At 36.0% G+C, this 18,279-nt stretch overlaps 1 long non-coding RNA gene across 1 annotated transcript; it reads right to left on the minus strand.

Annotated features, from left to right (window-relative positions):
- Positions 1–2,307: 2,307 nt before the first annotated feature.
- Positions 2,308–17,273, minus strand: LOC109185126. The gene is made up of 3 exons (XR_002054939.1): positions 17,263–17,273; positions 11,333–11,335; positions 2,308–2,388 (listed from the first exon to the last, which is right to left on the minus strand). It is a non-coding gene; the product is annotated as an uncharacterized LOC109185126 (long non-coding RNA).
- Between the last annotated feature and the right edge of the window lie 1,006 nt (positions 17,274–18,279).

Raw genomic sequence — 18,279 nt, forward strand, 5'->3', positions numbered from 1 at the left:
GATCTAATTAATAAGTGTGTGCAAGAAGAAGGGAGACTACGTCAGGAATTAAAGGGGAGAGTGTCATGCTTGCAATAGCAAAGCATAAAGAGAGATCTGGCAAGCGCCACACTACAGCTAAAGGGAAGGCAAAATTATCACCTCAGACTGACATTAAGAAAGCGCAGAAATGCTTCTTCTGTAAGAAGAAGGGGCATATGAAGAAGGACTGTGCAAAGTTTAAAAAGTGGATGTCTGAAAAAGGTATGATCTCTTCCTTTTTGTCTTTTGAATCCAATATGTCAGACGTTAATGCTAACACTTGGTGGATTGATTTTGGTTCAACAATCCACATTGCAAATTCTTTACAGGATATGCAAAATCTGAGACAACCGATGTCAAATGAGCGAAACATCTTCTCCGGAAATAAGATGGGCTCGCCGGTTGAAGCTGTAGGGACTTGCAGGCTGGTTTTAGACAGTGGTTTGTTTTTGAATTTAGAGAGGACATTTTATGTACCAACTTTTTCACGAAATTTGGTTTCCATTTCAAGACTTGTACCGTTGGGATTCAGTTTTAATTTTTCAGACAAGTACTTTAAATTATTTAATAATTCTACTTGTATTGGAAATGGTACACTGTCTAATGGTCTTTATTGTCTTCACTTACAAAACGATGCAAGTTATGATTCCTTACATGTTCAAACTGGCACCAAACGGTGTAGTGTTAACGATAAATCTTCAATGTTGTGGCATCGGAGATTGGGAGACATCTCCCTTGATCGCATTAAAAGGTTGCTAAAGGATGGAGTACTTTCTACTCTAGACTATACTGACTTTGAGACTTGTATAGACTGCATTAAAGGCAAGCATACTAACAAGTCGAAGTAAGGTGCCAATAGAAGTTCAACATTGTTAGAGATAATTCATACTGACATATGCTGTCCAGATATGGATATGCAGGGTCAGAAATATTTCATTACCTTTATAGATGACTTCTCTAGATTTACCTATGTGTATTTACTTCATCATAAGTATGAAGCATTGGATGCCTTTAAAACCTTTAAGGCTGAAGTTGAAAACCAATGCAAGAAGAAAATACAAATAGTTAGGTCAGACAGAGGTGGTGAATATTATGGTAGATACACAGAAAATGGACAAGCTTTGGGTCCGTTTGCTAATTTCCTTCAAGAGCATGGATTGTTGCCCAATACACCTAGCCGGGTTCCCCGGATCAAAATGGGTTGCTGAACGAAGGAATCGGACTCTTTTGGACATGGTGCGGAGTATGTTGAGCAACTCCACACTTCCAAAATCATTGTGGGCCGATGCTCTCAAGACGGTAACGTATATATTAAACCGGGTTCCGACCAAGGCTGTCCCAAGACACCTTTTGAGCTTTTCAAAGGTTGGAAACCGAGTTTGCATCATATGCGTGTTTGGGGTTGTCCGTCTGAGGTGAGGATTTATAACCACATGAAATGAAACTTGACCCGAGGACTATAAGTGCTTTCTTTATTGGGTATGCACAGTCTTCGAAGGGTTTATAGGTTTTATTGTCCAAAACATACGACTAGGATAGTGGAATCAAGAAATGCTAAGTTTCTTGAAGATGACTTGATCAGTTGGAGAGATCGATTTAAGGACTTAGTTCCTTTATTTGATCATGTTGACTCTTGCCCTTCAACGTCATCTAACGGAGTTGTACTTATACGCAATGCGTCTTCAGTCCGACTGCGGTTGTGCAACCCATTGTTGAGATTCCACAAGCTGTTGAAACTCAACCATTGGAAGAACAAAGTTCAGGACTTACAAGCAACCTCCTGAGCTAGACTTTGAGCCAATGGTTGAACCAATTCAGGATTTTCAGCAAGATCCTGAACCCGCACAGATCAAAATTGAACCAATTCAAGAACTACATCCAGTTCCTGAAGAGGAAGTTGCGCCACAACCTTCACAAGGTACTGGGTGTTTCAACGTTAAGACGGTCTACTCGGGTAAGGCGTTCAGCAGTTCCTAGCTATTATGTATCGTATCTACAAGAATCTGACATTGGACCTAAAAATGATCCCATAACGTTTTCACAAGCTACGATTGTGCACAGTCCGATTTGTGGTTAGAAGCATGAAAGATGAAATGAATTCCATGAAGAGTAATGGGAGTTTGGAACCTTGTTGAGTTACCTAATGGGGCCAAGCCGATTGGCTATAAATGGGTATTTAAAACCAAAAGAGACTCATTAGGTAACATTGAGAGGTACAAGGCCAGACTCATTGCTAAAGGATTTACTCAAAAAGAATGAATTGATTACAAGGAGACCTTTTCTCTGTATCAAAGAAAGATTCCCTTCGAATCATTCTGGCTTTAGTTGCACACTTTAATCTTTAGTTGCAACAAATGGATGTGAAAACTGCGTTTCTGATGCGTACTATATTTGCAAACAAATAATTCTCGGAGTACGAGTTATCGATCCACAGGGAAGCGGTTGTATCAAGCACTAGTTACTAACTTATTCATTAGAGCTAATCCTAACAATTACTTAGATGATTGATTGGCATAAATAAATAAAATAAAACAGAGGTTCAGGATTTTGAAAACAATTAGAGAGAAGTTGAGATTCATGGGATTCAAGTATTCAATCACCTAGTGCAATTATCGTTTGCAATATTTAGTTTGGAATTAAGATTTGTGTGGGAATGCAAAGTGGAATCGAATTACTCCCGTAATCTCTATTCCTAGTGAATTTCCACTCCATGGCTTAATCACCCAATAAGATCAAAGATCAGATTCAATTATTCCTAATTACTACCCTCTCCCGATTGGCAACAATCTAGAATAAACTTCCCCTAATAAGTTCCCCTTTCCCAAGGACCAACCATTAGGTGCAATCGTGTGTGCCTAATTTATGCCCAACTCCCATTGGTGACACAAACATGGCTATGAAGCTAGTAACTATGGCCATTAATTACAAGCATCAAACAATATTATCACGATTGCAACACAAGTATTAAACCCAAATAATAATATATTAAAGAAACTGAGAGCTCAGGCACATAGGTTCATAAACACTTTTACCCAAGAATCTCTAAAGAATTTAGCAAGCATGACTAAATTATACATAGCAAATATAAATAAAGAATTACAAATCATCAAAAGAGTACAAGAATTAACCAGACGATTTCCCAAATCTCCCTAGTCTTCTTCTTGCTTTCCAAGACAACTTGTGGCGCTTGATTCACTACAACAAACTGACTATTTAGCGACATATATTTAGTGGCGGTTATACATAACCGCCTCTAAATGACTATTTTGAGGCCGGTTTAGAAACCGCCGTTAATTTAATATAAGAAACCTAAATAACTAATTGGTAGCAAAAATAGAAATCTAAATAATTAATTGTTAGTGTCATTTACTTGCGGCGGTTATGACCGCCGCTAAAATATTTTAAAAAAAAGTAATTTCTAATTTCTAATATAGATATATATTATTTACGGAGGATATTGGGTTTTCAACGTTGAGTGAAGAGCAGCTGCGAGGAAGAAGAACAACAAACGAACACTAATTTAGCAGAAGCAAAGGGAGGAAAAATTCCAGTCCACTCGCCAGAGACCCTCCGTCTGCTCCGACCTGTCGGCGTCTCCTTTGTTTAATTTGCTCCACGGCGTCATTGTAAGGTTTGTGACTCCTGTGAATTTCTCACTGATTTTGTTCTCAAACAGTGTGTGTGAGAATTTATGAATTTAGTTTTTATCTTTTGAGGATTATTTTAAATTTCTTTTGAATGTTTTTTGCAATTTGATTGATTCTCTCTATTGGAACTTGAATTCTTATGCTAATTTAGGATTGTTAACAGATTAGTTTTTTTGTAGCAATTGCATTCAAGGTGTTTGTCATATTGTCTACAGGGTGTTGTTCCTCACATTTTCCAAGAGCTTTGAAAGTACTTGATAAAGAAAATTTTCATTTGTATTTGTTGCAGGAACTGCAATTTTAATTTAGAGTTGGCATTTGGCATGAATTGTACAATTCTACAAAAACAGCTTAAGCCAATCATATTGGCATGTATTTTTATATATTTTTTGTAGGAATTGTAGTAAATCAAATTTCTATGAATTCCTATCCTTTTGCGTGAAATTTCAGTGAGCTGCCGATTTGTTTTTGAATTTGAGTGTCAATCTCGCTAATTTGGTTGGAATTGTGTTTTTTCTTCTATATAATCTGTATGCTTAAATTAAATTATTCTCCTATGAATTGGTGCTGTGTGGTTTGAAAGTCATAGTCATACTGACTGATGATACCATTTCAGAGAATCAGGAGAAAAGCATAAAAGTAAAAGCCACAAGCATAAGGATTCCTCGGTGAGTTCTCTTTCTATTCCTATCTTTACAAAAGTTCAGCATTAAACATGTTTCAGTTGAAATGAGCCGAAAATAAACTCCCTACTTGCCTTGCATTTTCTGTTTATCATACTAATTTGGTAGACCATAAACATATGAGCCATTCTATTGGATAAAAATGTTAGACCCATCCCTGCTTTCAGTTTGATTGAAAATGAAATTTTGATAGGTTAATACTAGAGACTACTCTCTACTCGGTTAGAGTCATATTTAATTTAATTTGTAGAGTTTGATTCTTACTTAAAATGACCTGACTATGAACTATTTAATATGTTGTTCGAATACAAAAGTCATTTTCTAACATTACAGTTACTTTAATATTTTGCTTATCAAGTGTTATACATGGGGTGTAAAAATAATAATAATAATTTGCTTTGTTTCTTGGTGATTGTTTTCTTAGATTGCTTTAGAAGGAAACTTCTTATATGAAGAATTATGTCTATTCTGTTTTACACATAGCTAACGCGTTGATTTTTGTGGTACGTGTGCTTTTGCCAGTTAATACTCTTTGCATCTTATTCTAGCAAGGATTAAAAAACGCCTCGAGTGCAGGTATCATTGTGATTTAAACAAGACTTATAGTTGTTAATCTTACTGTTTAATTATTCCTTCTTTGGGGTTATTAATGTTTTTTACTGCCTATAGACTTGGAATACAAAAGCTATCCAAGATTGCATCTTTATTGCCACTTCTCAAGTTATCTTCTTATCTCTTTCATTTTTAGTTATCTGTGTTTGTTCTACAGACTAAGGTTATATGGTAAGATTATCTGTTCTTTTATTACTGTTGAATTCTGTCTTAACAAGGATATATGCTAAGGTGAACTAATTCCTCAAATTCTCAATTCTAGTGTGTCTAAGTTTTAAATGAGGTTTGGAACTTTTTTTTGGTTCTTTTTATGTTTTGGCCCTTTGTGTATTTTATAATTTTTGTGTATTCATGCAGGTGGCACGTAATGTGTTTGAAGCAGGGTTGAAAAACTTTATGCATGAACCTGAATACATTCTTGAGTGAGTTTCCTTCCCTTTTTGGCATCAAAATTCTATATATATATATAAGCATGAATCTGTTGCCTTGTTCAAGTTAGTAGTCCATTTTTCAGCAATTGTTCCTTTTAATTATTTGTGATTCTTTGAAGTAAATTCTCTCTGCATGTTCTTTATTTAGTGGCAGTTATACTAACCGCAGCTATTTTAACAACAAAACTTAAATCATAAGATAAAATGCTAGTAACCATTTTATCGGCTGTTTTCATTAACCATCTTAAATTATAAGTTAATTTATTTTTTGGGTTATTTCCATCTTTTCACCCACATCTCAATGTTGGAACAACACAACACAACATATAAAGCAATTCACATTAGAAAGCAGGATGCATTCCTAAAATTAATCTCTCGATATATCCTCCGCTTTCTCTCTCTATATGCATATATGTGGTCTCATCATTCTATACATATGACAATTCATCTTTCTTTCTCTTTGTAGATCTTGTATGCTAAACTACTAAAGTTTGAAAAATCTTCATATAGAGATTATGCATGGATAAATCTTGGGTTAATTTGCAGCGAAATACTTTGGAATATATAGAAGGGGTAAACAAATTAATTGATTTTGCTATTGAGCATAGATGTATTGAAGGAAGAATATTGTGTCCTTGTGTAAAGTGTAAATTTAGGTATTGGTTATATAAATTTGACGTGAAAGAACATTTAATTTGTGATGGGATTGTACCTGGATATGTTAATTGGATTTGGCATGGTGAAGGGGGATCTTTAGACACTTTTAGTAGCACTCCTAATGTTGTGCCTACTAATGTGCAAATTGAGAATCCTGAAGTAAATATCATTCATGATGCTTTTGCACATATTTCACATGGTATAAATGAACCTTCAACATCACAACAAACACTACTTGGGGATGGAGTATTACCTAGAGAGGATAGTGAAGACAGTAAAATATTTTATGAGTTGCTCAAAGATGGAAATCAAGAGTTGTATGAAGGGTGTAGCAAGTACTCAAAATTATCATTTTTGTTGAAGTTGTACCACATCAAGTGCTTGGGTGGAATAAGCAATAAAGCAATGTCTATGATTTTTGAATTGTTAAAAGATGCTTTTGAACAAGCAAGGCTTCCTGATTCTTTCTATGAGGCAAAAAAAACCATCAATAGACTTAGTCTTAATTATGTTAGCATTCATGCATGTCCAAATGATTGCATGCTATACTGGGGAGATGATAAAGCTGCAGAAACATGCAAAGTATGTCATACTTCAAGATGGAAACAACCAAACGGGAAGAATGGTGGTGATGTGCGTTGTGGTAGCAAGTTTAAAAAGAAACCTTCTAAAGTGTTGCGTTACTTCCCTCTTAAGCCTAGGTTGCAACGGTTGTTTATGTCTTCTAAAACTGCTGAGTATATGAGATGGCATGCTATGGATAGTAACAGATGGGTTGATGCGACATCCTAGAGACTCTGAATCATGGAAGCGATTTAATGAAGTCCATGTAGAATTTGCTGCTGACCCACGAAATGTTAGACTTGGGTTAGCTGCGGATGGTTTCAATCCATTTGGACATCAAAGTTCTACTCATAGCACTTGGCCTGTGATTTTAATTCCTTATAATTTGCCTCCATGGATATGTATGAAACAAACCTCATTTATTTTGTCTATGATTATTCCTGGGAAAAAGATGCCAGGGAATGATATAGATATTTACATGCAACCATTGATTAAAGAGTTAAATGAGTTGTGGAGTTTTGGAATAGAAACATTTGATGCTTCACAGGGTCAGTTTTTTAAACTACATGCAGCTCTAATGTGGACCATTAGTGATTTTCCTGGGCTAGGTAACTTATCTGGGTGGAATACACATACAGGGCTAGCATGCCCCTCATGCAACTTTGATTTTTTGCCAAATCGCCTTCCACATAGTAGGAAGTGGTGTTTTATGGGTCATCGTCGGTTCTTAGGGTCTTCTCATCGGTATAGACATCACAACTCTAAATTTGATGGAACCAAAGATTTGAGAAGTCCGCCAAAGATGTTGTCAGGTTCAGATGTTTTGAATCAGCTTGCAGATATCAATATTACATTTGGGAAAAACCTAGAAATGACTGAGAAGGGGAAAAGATCACGAGTGAGAAGAGTTGAAGATGGTGATACGCAACAATGGAAGAAGAGAAGTATATTTTTCCAACTCCCTTATTGGGAATTCAATTTGTTGCGCCACAACCTTGATGTCATGCATATTGAAAAAAATGTTTTTGACAATGTGTTGTTTACTTTGCTAAATGACTCTGCAAGATCAAAAGATAATCTAAATGCTCGAATGGATTTAGTGTCAATGGGTATAAGAGATGACCTTTGGCCTAATGAAAATGGAAAATACTCTCTAAGTTGTTTTACAATGACAAATATAGAAAAAGATGTATTTCTTGCAACACTAAAGAGTGTATTACTGCCAGATGGTTACTCAAGTAATATTTCAAGATGTGTTGATTTGAAGAATCGCAAGATACATGGATTGAAAAGTCATGATTGTCACATTCTTATGGAACATCTATTGCCAATTGCCATACGTAATCTATTACCAGATCAAGTTTGTATGGTTTTGGTAGAATTGGGTTCTTTTTTCAGACAAATATGTAGTAGAGTATTAAATGTCAAAGAGCTTGATAACCTTCAAAGTCGACTTGTGCTAACATTATGCCATATGGAAATGATATTTCCACCATCATTTTTCACAGTAATGGTGCATTTAGTTGTTCACCTTGTTGATGAGGTTAAGCTTGGAGGTCCTGTTCCATACCGATGGATGTACAGCATTGAGAGGTGACTAAATTTTGGATATTTAAAGTTTTCTTTATTAGATTATCGATAAATGCATCTACTAATGTCTTATTTCTATATATTTAGGTACTTAGGACATTTAAAGTCTTTTGTACGCAACCGAGCAAACCCAGAAGGTTCAATAGCTGAAGGTTATATTGCTGAAGAATGTCTTACATTTTGCTCAAGGTATTTAGAAGGGGTTGAAACAAGGTTTAACCGATCTAGGCGTGTTGATGATGTGCCATTTTATGCTGAAAATATTCAAAGCAATATCTTCAAACAAATTGGTCGACCAGTAGGCAGTGTTTTAACTTTCCAACTAACTGATATAGAGAAACAACAAGCACATCGATATGTGCTAATGAATTGCAAACATGTTGACAAATACGTTGAGTAAGTAACATCCAAACTTTTGTATTTTGGTGAGAAATAACATATTATTTCAATTGTTACAAATGTGTTGTTATCACATACAGGGAATTTACAGTTATCACATACAGGGAATTTACAGTTTTAACGAAGAGACGACTAAGAAGGCGGACGAGATCTTCTGCGGAGATTCAAAAAATAGTTAATAGAGATTTTTCCAATTGGTTTGCAAAGAGAGTAAGAATTTCACCTCAAATCAATATTTTACTTCAAAATTAATTTACTAATACAATATCATTATGTTTTAGATCCTAAATAATGACAATCAAGAGCAAGTGCCAGATGACATTATGTTTTTAGCAAGAGGTCCACTTACTCATGCTAGAAGATTTTCTTCGTATAACATTAATGGTTTAAGATTTCGAACAGTGAACCGAGAAGAAGGACTGAAGTCTCAAAATAGTGGAGTATTTGTTATTGCTGGAACTCCAAGTGTTGCAAGTAGTCGTGATACTCATGGGGTTTTTGGAGATGTTGCTTATTATGGAAAATTGGTTGACATCATTGAACTGAATTACTACAGCAAATTTGTGGTTACACTATTTAAGTGTATATGGGCTGATACGACTACTCCAAGAGGGACAAGAATAGATCATTATGGCTTCACCGAAGTTAACTTCTCTAGAACAATACATGTTGGAGATAGTATAGATGATGAACCATATGTGTTAGCTGAACAAGCTCAGATGGTGTTTTATGTCACTAATGAGTTGGAGAAAGATTGGAATGTTGCAATACCTTTCAAACCAAGAGACTTTTTTGACATGGGTGAAAATGCAGACAGTAGCGTATATGATTGTACTTCAATCTCACGTGAAAACCAAAATCCTGTGGTTTTAAATGAGATTGAAAATTTGCAGTTAACAAGAGAATAACTAAATGATGAAATAACCACTGTTGTTGATAGCGGAATTGAAAGAGCAGATAATGATTAAATTGTACAGGTCAACATGCTTACTCTCCTAGAGCTTTACTCTTTTTCTTCTTATTTTTTGTTCATTTCTGTTTTATTCTTTGAGATCACTAACCCTTCAACTGAACTCAAACGGAAATTTGTTTTTTATTTGATGTGTAGGTATGCTAGAGTAGAAGAACTCACTCGATTATGCAAATAATCTGCTTTCTGGAAATAGAAAGTCTAAGGATGTTATGGCATTACAAATCTCTCGCGCAATGACATATTTACATGAAAATGGCATCATTCATCGCGACTTGAAGCCCAGTAAGTAATTTTCTGCGGGCCTAACTTTTGCTGCTAGCTATTTTGCTTATTAGTCATCAAGCTAATTAATCTTATTGGATTGCAGACAATATTTTTCTATCAGAAAGCAAGAAGAGTGTGAAGCTTGGGGACTTTGGGCTGTGTAGGGAGGGTCTGGAAGGTGATTTTTCTGCTAATGTTGGAAGCTTTCCCTGGATGGCTCCTGAGGTAGTATTGCAACTTTAATTTATTAACCAACCATCCATATTAAGATGTATGTATGTGTCTGCTTGCATCATATATATATATATATATATATATATATATATATATATATATATATATATATATATATATATATATATATATATATATATATGTCTTCCAACTGTTTCTGAGTAATTTTCCCTTCTCAAGTTTGTTTATTCCGTGATTGATGATAAATAGTGTCATGTATTGGAAGTACATGCATTTATAAATAAGTTGAGAGGTTTGCTTTGTTAGAGGTGTAGCTTTAAGCATTTTGAGGTCTGTAGGCCAGTTGATACACTTCTTGCGATTTACTTCCTCTTTGCTAAGATAGCATACCCAGGAAATTGATTCAATCTTGCTGTTTAAAAAAAAAAAAAATCTTGCTGTTAAGTTTTCACCATTGTTATATCATTGGTTTTGTGTTTGGGTAGTGTAGGATCAAGGTGTAATAAGAATTTCAAACCCATTGATAAATGAAGATAATGTAATGTATTCTGCAGATTTTAGCAAAGAAAGGAGTTGTGATTCTACCAGACATCTATGCAAACTCAGGTGGATTTACTGTCAGCTATTTTGAGTGGGTTCAGGTGATTACCTCTGTTGCTTTCACCAGCAAACTTCTTACACAACTTACTAATGGATTAAAGATCCTAAATTATTGAATATGTTTAATCTTCCTTGTAGAACATACATTCAAGGGTTTATGTGGGATGAGGAGAAAGTGAATGCAGAACTTCATAAATATGACCAGGGGTTTATGTGGGATGAGGAGAAAGTGAATGCAGAACTTCATAAATATGACCAGAGGTTTTAAAGATGTCAAGGACTGAGATTGTAGATTATGTTGGTCTATCCACCAAAGGCTGCCTGTATCTGCATTTGAAGAATAATGTTTTGAACTGTCAGGGAATGAAAATGCATTACAGTTAAAGACCATGGAAGAAATATCTAAGCTGAGAAGCTACTTCTTTTAATACTATTGAATATTATTATTTGATAAATATTAGTTACAATTGATTTTTTTCAATTAAATGGGTACATAGATTTTATTTGTGATTGCAATACGCATTTGAATATAAAGATTTTGAAGAAATATAATTAAATGATAGTTATAAAAATATAATAATGTAATTATAAAACATTTAGCGACACTTAATTATGAAAATAAAAAATTATTTAGTGACACTTAATAACCGCCTCTAATATTTTAAAAAATAAATCAAGACAAATATTTAGCAACACTTACTAACCGCCACTAAAATTTATTCAAATAAATATATATATTTAGCGGCGGTTTTGTAACCGTCGCTAAATTTATTCAAATAAATATATATATATATTTAGCAGCGGTTACAAGACCGCCGCTAAATGCACCCAAAACCGCCGCTAAATGAGTTTTTCATTAATTCCCGCGGTTGTTGAAAATCGCCGCTAAATGCTTCGCGACACACTATTTAGACACGGTTGAATAACCGCCGCTAAACACACTAGTGGCAGTTTGGAACCGCCGCTAAACGCAAAAAAAAACCGTCGCTAAATGCCTGATTTGGTGTAGTGATTTCTCTCCTTCTTGTCTCCAAGAATCTCTGAATTCTCCCGGTCTCTATTAGGGTTGAGGAAGGGGGGATTTTATAGTGGGTACAAAGTTGAGATGAAATAGGAATCTTGTACAAAATTGGACTCAAATTATAATTCCTATATTTTAAATAAAGAATTGAAGTTGGAATTGGAATTTGGAATTGAAGTTGAATTGGGAAAACATTGCAGCCGCTAATCACTTTGCATGTCGCGTCATTCTCGACGCGTCGAATTAAGGCTCGACGCGTCGAGCCTCTTTGGCTCAGTTTTGTGATGCTACTGGAAATTTTCGACGCGTCGAGCCCTCTGGGTCCCGGACTTGTCCAAAATTGCTCCAAACTCATCCTTGAACTTCCCTTGCTCATAGAATTGACCTACAATGGTTCAAAAACACTAACAAACACCGTAAAACATTCAAAACAAGTGTGAACCATAATTAAATGATAATAGCAAGGAAAATATGTATTAAATAAGCAAAATTAAAGAACTTAAATACTAAGATGATTCAAAATAACTATAATAACAAGCAAAGATGTGATAACATCAGTTTCTAAATGGTGATTTAGAGAAGGAAGTTTATATGAAACAACCTGAAGGTTTCTCTTCTAGAGGTGGTGAGGATTTGGTGTGTAGGCTTAGGAAGTCCATATACGGTTTATAATTCCTATATTTTAAATAAAGAATTGAAGTTGGAATTGGAATTTGGAATTGAAGTTGAATTGGGAAAACATTGCAGCCGCTAATCACTTTGCATGTCACGTCATTCTCGACGCGTCGAACGTCGAGCCTCTTTGGCTCAGTTTTGTGATGCTACTGGAAATTTTCGATGCGTCGAGCCCTCTGGGTCCCGGACTTGTCCAAAATTGCTCCAAACTCATCCTTGAACTTCCCTTGCTCATAAAATTGACCTACAATGGTTCAAAAACACTAATAAACACTGTAAAACATTCAAAACAAGTGTGAACCATAATTAAATGATAATAGCAAGGAAAATATGTATTAAATAAGCAAAATTAAAGAACTTAAATACTGAGATGATTCAAAATAACTATAATAACAAGCAAAGATGTGATAACATTACCCCCTCACACTTAAGCTTTTGCTTGTCCTCAAGCAAAACTAAGGAATAAAATCACAAGTCAAAACATACAAATTACTCATGCTCTCTCTTGCACAACCTTTCAAACCACCAACCAACTTGCTACAAAACAACAAGCTTCAAGAATCAAATTAGTTTGGCACATAAGAGACCCATTTCCAAGCCAATAACCAAGCACCAAGAATCTAAAGTATGTGAGGACCAAGTGTGGACAAATACTCAGTTGAGATTGTGCAAGACACGGCTCATGAATGAGATCCCAAAGGCTTGCCCTTCATACTCCCCTAGATCAAATCTAAGAATGCATGCTAAGATCAAATAGGACTTTATTAAGCTTGTAATGGGGCTACGGGTGATAGCTAACAAAGAAGTGGTATGGAAAAATTAATCAAAAAGAGAGAATGTCGCAATTTATCTAAACTTTTCAAAATTTGGAAGAGATGAGATAATCATAATTCCAAGGAGCAAATTTCTTTTAAGAACTTAGCAACTCTTTGGTAAAGTGGGGATCCAAATTCAAAAACTTTCAACCTTTTTTTTTTTTTTTTTTTTTTTTTTTTTTTTTTTTTCTCATTCTTTTCTTTGTCTTTGGACTTCTTTTGGATATAGCAAGATAATTTTAATCCAAACTTTCATGACCTCCACACTTGAACATTTGTAACACTAGCTGCTTTTTTTTCGTAGCACAACTCCATAAAACTCTTCTTACGGAAAAGATAGAGATAAAAGTTTCATTCTCTCAAGGGTGGAAGGGAAATATTTGGCCACGGGCTAAGGGTTATAATAATGGGGTAAATCAAAGAAAAACAATCACAAAGAGGGGATAAGTGCTTAGCACTTATTTGAACAAACAAAAGGCACAATGGGGATACGAAGGATAAAAATATATATAGGGGCAGGTTTAAAGGCTATGGCTAAACAAAAATGGCCTATATCACTTCAAAACATGCAAAACTTAGACATCACTTAGGGAGTAATGAGGCAAGTTCTAGCAAAACACCCATGACCGGAATCTCACATAAGCCTTCACTAGCAATGCAAAACACAAGATCAAGAATTAATCCAATTATTAAGTGGTTAACAAAGCTATTGGCAAGGGAATAGATCAAATATGTGTTACACCTCGAATCATCCATCACAAATTGAGATGCAGCGAGCACCACTAAAACAAACCACAAACCAACAAGAGAGAATAATTGTAACTGCATGCTAAGACAAGTAACTTATTCACCAAAAATAGCATATGAGTCATCCAAGCAAAAGCAAAAATTTTAAAAATTTAGAAATATCCCCAAATTAATGATTCCTCCCCCTCACACTTAAAACTTTGCATCGTCCCTGATGCAACATAAAAGAAAAGTAGAACAAGAGAAAAGAGAAAACTAATAATCACGAACTAGAAAGCAATAAAACTTAATAAAACGAATCTAGAAAGCAATAAAATTAAACTAGAAAGCAATAAATATGAAATAAATAAAAGATAACATGGGGTGCCTCCCATGAAGCGCTAAGTTTAACGTCGCTAGCTCGACCTAACCTGGTTATGGAGTGCTCATCCTGGTTGATCCGCGAGTTTGATCTCATCACCCCATAGACTCTTCAAATGCAAATACTCATCATGTGTCACCTTGAGAGTAGGGTCGATGTGCAAAATTGACTTGCATTCAATAATTTTTGGCTCATCAAGAACATTAAATTCCACCTTTTCCTCCCCAAAGTCAAAAATCATGGACCCTTTCCTTGCATCAATCATTGCTCCAATAGTGGCTAGGAAGGGTCTCCCCAAAATGAGTGGAACGTCTAGGTTCCTTCGGACATCTATCACAATAAAATCACAAGGCACAAAATACTTGTCCACACGAACTGGGACATCTTCAAGAATTCCAATAGGCCTTACGATGGATCTATCCGCCATTTCTAAGGTGAATTGGATTGGTTTTGGTTCTCCCAACCCTAACCCTTGACAAAGAGTAAGAGGCATAACACTCACACTGGCTCCTAAATCACAAAGGGATCCCTTTAAAGGTCGGCCTCCAATCACACAAGGAATTGTGAACTTCCCCGAATCTCTATGCTTAGGTATATTCCTCCCAATTCCCGGGGTCAACGCTTGATACTCTTGTGCCACAGCTACCATCTCTCGTTCCCCATATTTCTTTTTCTTAGCTAGAATCTCTTTCAAAAATTTTCCATAAGAGGGAACTTGTGAAAGCAAATCAAGTAAGGGAACTGAAACTTTCAAACTCTCAACAATCTCCAAAAACTTTTTCCACCTACTTTCTTTTGTTGTTTCAAGATTTTGAGGAAAAGGCAATGGGGTACATACCTTCTCACAGGTTTCTCTACTTCCTTTTGAACTTGTGGATTATTTTGCACAGCAATTGGCTCATCTTCTATACCATCAAGTATCTCTTCAATCTTCTCCTCAACTGTCTTTTTAGGAATTGATGCTTTGATTGGAAGAGGTGGCTCTTCAAGTACTTTGCCACTCCTTGTAACAATTGCATTTACATGCTCCCTTGGATTTTCAGGCATAGCTGGCAACTTCCCTGTGACTTTAGTACTTGATATAGAAGGTTGATTTGCTAATTGCTTTTCAACCATATTTTGGCGAGCATCCATTTTATCCATCCTTTCTGTAATCTCTAACTGACCTTTAATCAATTTTTCCAACAAAAGTTCCGTATTCGATTGTGGTGGGGCCTCTGAAACGGGAAATTTAGATTGAACTTGAGTACCTTGAAAACCCAGAGGACCTCTATTAACAAAGTGTTGAGGGTTGGCAGCTCCCATTGAGTTGCTCCATGAAAAGCCGGGATGGTTCCTTGAATTATTAGGATGATAGGTCCCTTGAGGTTGGAAAGACTATTGATGAGGCCTATTATATCCCAACATATTAACTTGCTCCATAGAGGTTTGGGAATTTGACTCGTCGATACAATCCCCTGACTTGTGTCCACCACCACAAAGTTCACACATCAAAACTCGACCAAGAGTAGGAGGATTAGAAACATGACTCACATTGTGATTTTGGATGGTGACTTGGGCAAGTTTTTGAACCATGGAGACCACATTATCCAACTTTGTTGACAAATCGGCTAATTGCCCCGCATCATGAATTCCTCCTACAAGCTTTTGTGGAGACCTCTCCGTGTACCAAGTAGATCCATTCATAGCAATTTTCTCCAATAGTTCCTCGGCTTGTGTTGGCTCTAGAATCGTGAACGAACCACCCGAAGAAGCATCCACCAAAATCCTAGAATTATCAAGCAATCCTTCATAGAAGGACATCATCAAATCCCAACTTTGAAATCCATGGTGTGGACATTGCCTCTTCAATTCCTTAAATCTCTCCCAAGACTCAGTGAGGGACTCAATTGCCAGTTGCTTAAAGTTTTGAATTGCCCTTCTCATCCTTTGAGTCTTGGAGATAGGATAGAACTTCTTCAAAAATTCTCCATGTAATTTGTCCCAAGTGTCAAAATGGTTATCTGGATGTGAGGATAACCAATCTTCAGCCCTGTCCTTCAGTGTAAAGGGAAAAAGCCTAAGTCTGACAGCATCTTGAGTGACTCCATTTATCTTGAAAGTGCCACAAAGTCGTAGGAACGTGGTGGCGTGAGCATTGGGATCTTCCGTGGGCATCCCTCCAAATCGATCTGCCGCAGCCATGCTGAGTATGGCCGGATTGATCGCAAAGTTATTGGCCTCCACATTTGGAATATTGATGCTCCCATGCTCCTCAACATCCGGAGCAAGGTAGTCAGACATTGATCTCCCTTCAGCTTGGTTTTCTTGTACCTGTGCCATCCTAGTTTGTTTCCTAAGAAACTTGGCTCTTTTCTCAATCTCAAGATTCAAAGGTAATAATCCTTCTTTCCCACGAGATCGTGTATGCATAAAAAGCCAAGTTCTTAGATTCAAAGCAAAATCACACTCAAGAACAAGGAACTTGTTATGGATTAGCAAATAAAATAAATAAATAAATAAATAAATAAATAAATAAAAATGGACTAGACTCCTAAAGTAAGACTTTCACTAATGTCAGTACGTAACGCCACCTCCCCGGCAACGGCGCCAATTTGATGCGTAGTATATTTGCAAACAAATAATTCTCGGAGTACGAGTTATCGATCCATAGGGAAGTGGTTGTATCAAGCACTAGTTACTAACTTATTCATTAGAGCTAATCCTAACAATTACTTAGATGATTGATTGGCATAAAATAAATAAAATAAAACAGAGGTTCAGGATTTTGAAAACAATTAGAGAGAAGTTGAGATTCATGGGATTCAAGTATTTAATCACCTAGTGCCAATTATCGTTTGCAATATTTAGTTTGGAATTAAGATTTGTGTGGGAATGCAAAGTGGAATCGAATTACTCCCGTAATCTCTATTCCTAGTGAATTTCCACTCCCATGGCTTAATCACGCAATAAGATCAAAGATCAGCATTCAATTATTCCTAATTACTACCCTCTCCCGATTGGCAACAATCTAGAATAAACTTCCCCTAATAAGTTCCCCTTTCCCAAGGACCAACCATTAGGTGCAATCGTGTGTGCCCTAATTTATGCCCCAACTCCCATTGGTGACACAAACATGGCTATGAAGCTAGTAACTATGGCCATTAATTACAAGCATCAAACAATATTATCACGATTGCAACACAAGTATTAAACCCAAATAATAATATATTAAAGAAACTGAGAGCTCAGGCACATAGGTTCATAAACACTTTTACCCAAGAATCTCTAAAGAATTTAGCCAAGCATGACTAAATTATACATAGCAAATATAAATAAAGAATTACAAATCATCAAAAGAGTACAAGAATTAACCAGACGATTTTCCCAAATCTCCCTAATCTTCTTCTTGCTTTCCAAGACAACTTGTGGCGCTTGATTTCTCTCCTTCTTGTCTCCAAGAATCTCTGAATTCTCCCGGTCTCTATTAGGGTTGAGGAAGGGGGGATTTTATAGTGGGTACAAAGTTGAGATGAAATAGGAATCTTGTACAAAATTGGACTCAAATTATAATTCCTATATTTTAAATAAAGAATTGAAGTTGGAATTGGAATTTGGAATTGAAGTTGAATTGGGAAAACATTGCAGCCGCTAATCACTTTGCATGTCGCGTCATTCTCGACGCGTCGAATTAAGGCTCGACGCGTCGAGCCTCTTTGGCTCAGTTTTGTGATGCTACTGGAAATTTTCGACGCGTCGAGCCCTCTGGGTCCCGGACTTGTCCAAAATTGCTCCAAACTCATCCTTGAACTTCCCTTGCTCATAGAATTGACCTACAATGGTTCAAAAACACTAACAAACACCGTAAAACATTCAAAACAAGTGTGAACCATAATTAAATGATAATAGCAAGGAAAATATGTATTAAATAAGCAAAATTAAAGAACTTAAATACTAAGATGATTCAAAATAACTATAATAACAAGCAAAGATGTGATAACATCAGTTTCTAAATGGTGATTTAGAGAAGGAAGTTTATATGAAA

This window comes from Ipomoea nil, unplaced genomic scaffold (assembly GCF_001879475.1).
Source record: "Ipomoea nil cultivar Tokyo-kokei standard unplaced genomic scaffold, Asagao_1.1 scaffold1315, whole genome shotgun sequence".
Taxonomy (NCBI): Eukaryota; Viridiplantae; Streptophyta; class Magnoliopsida; order Solanales; family Convolvulaceae; genus Ipomoea; species Ipomoea nil.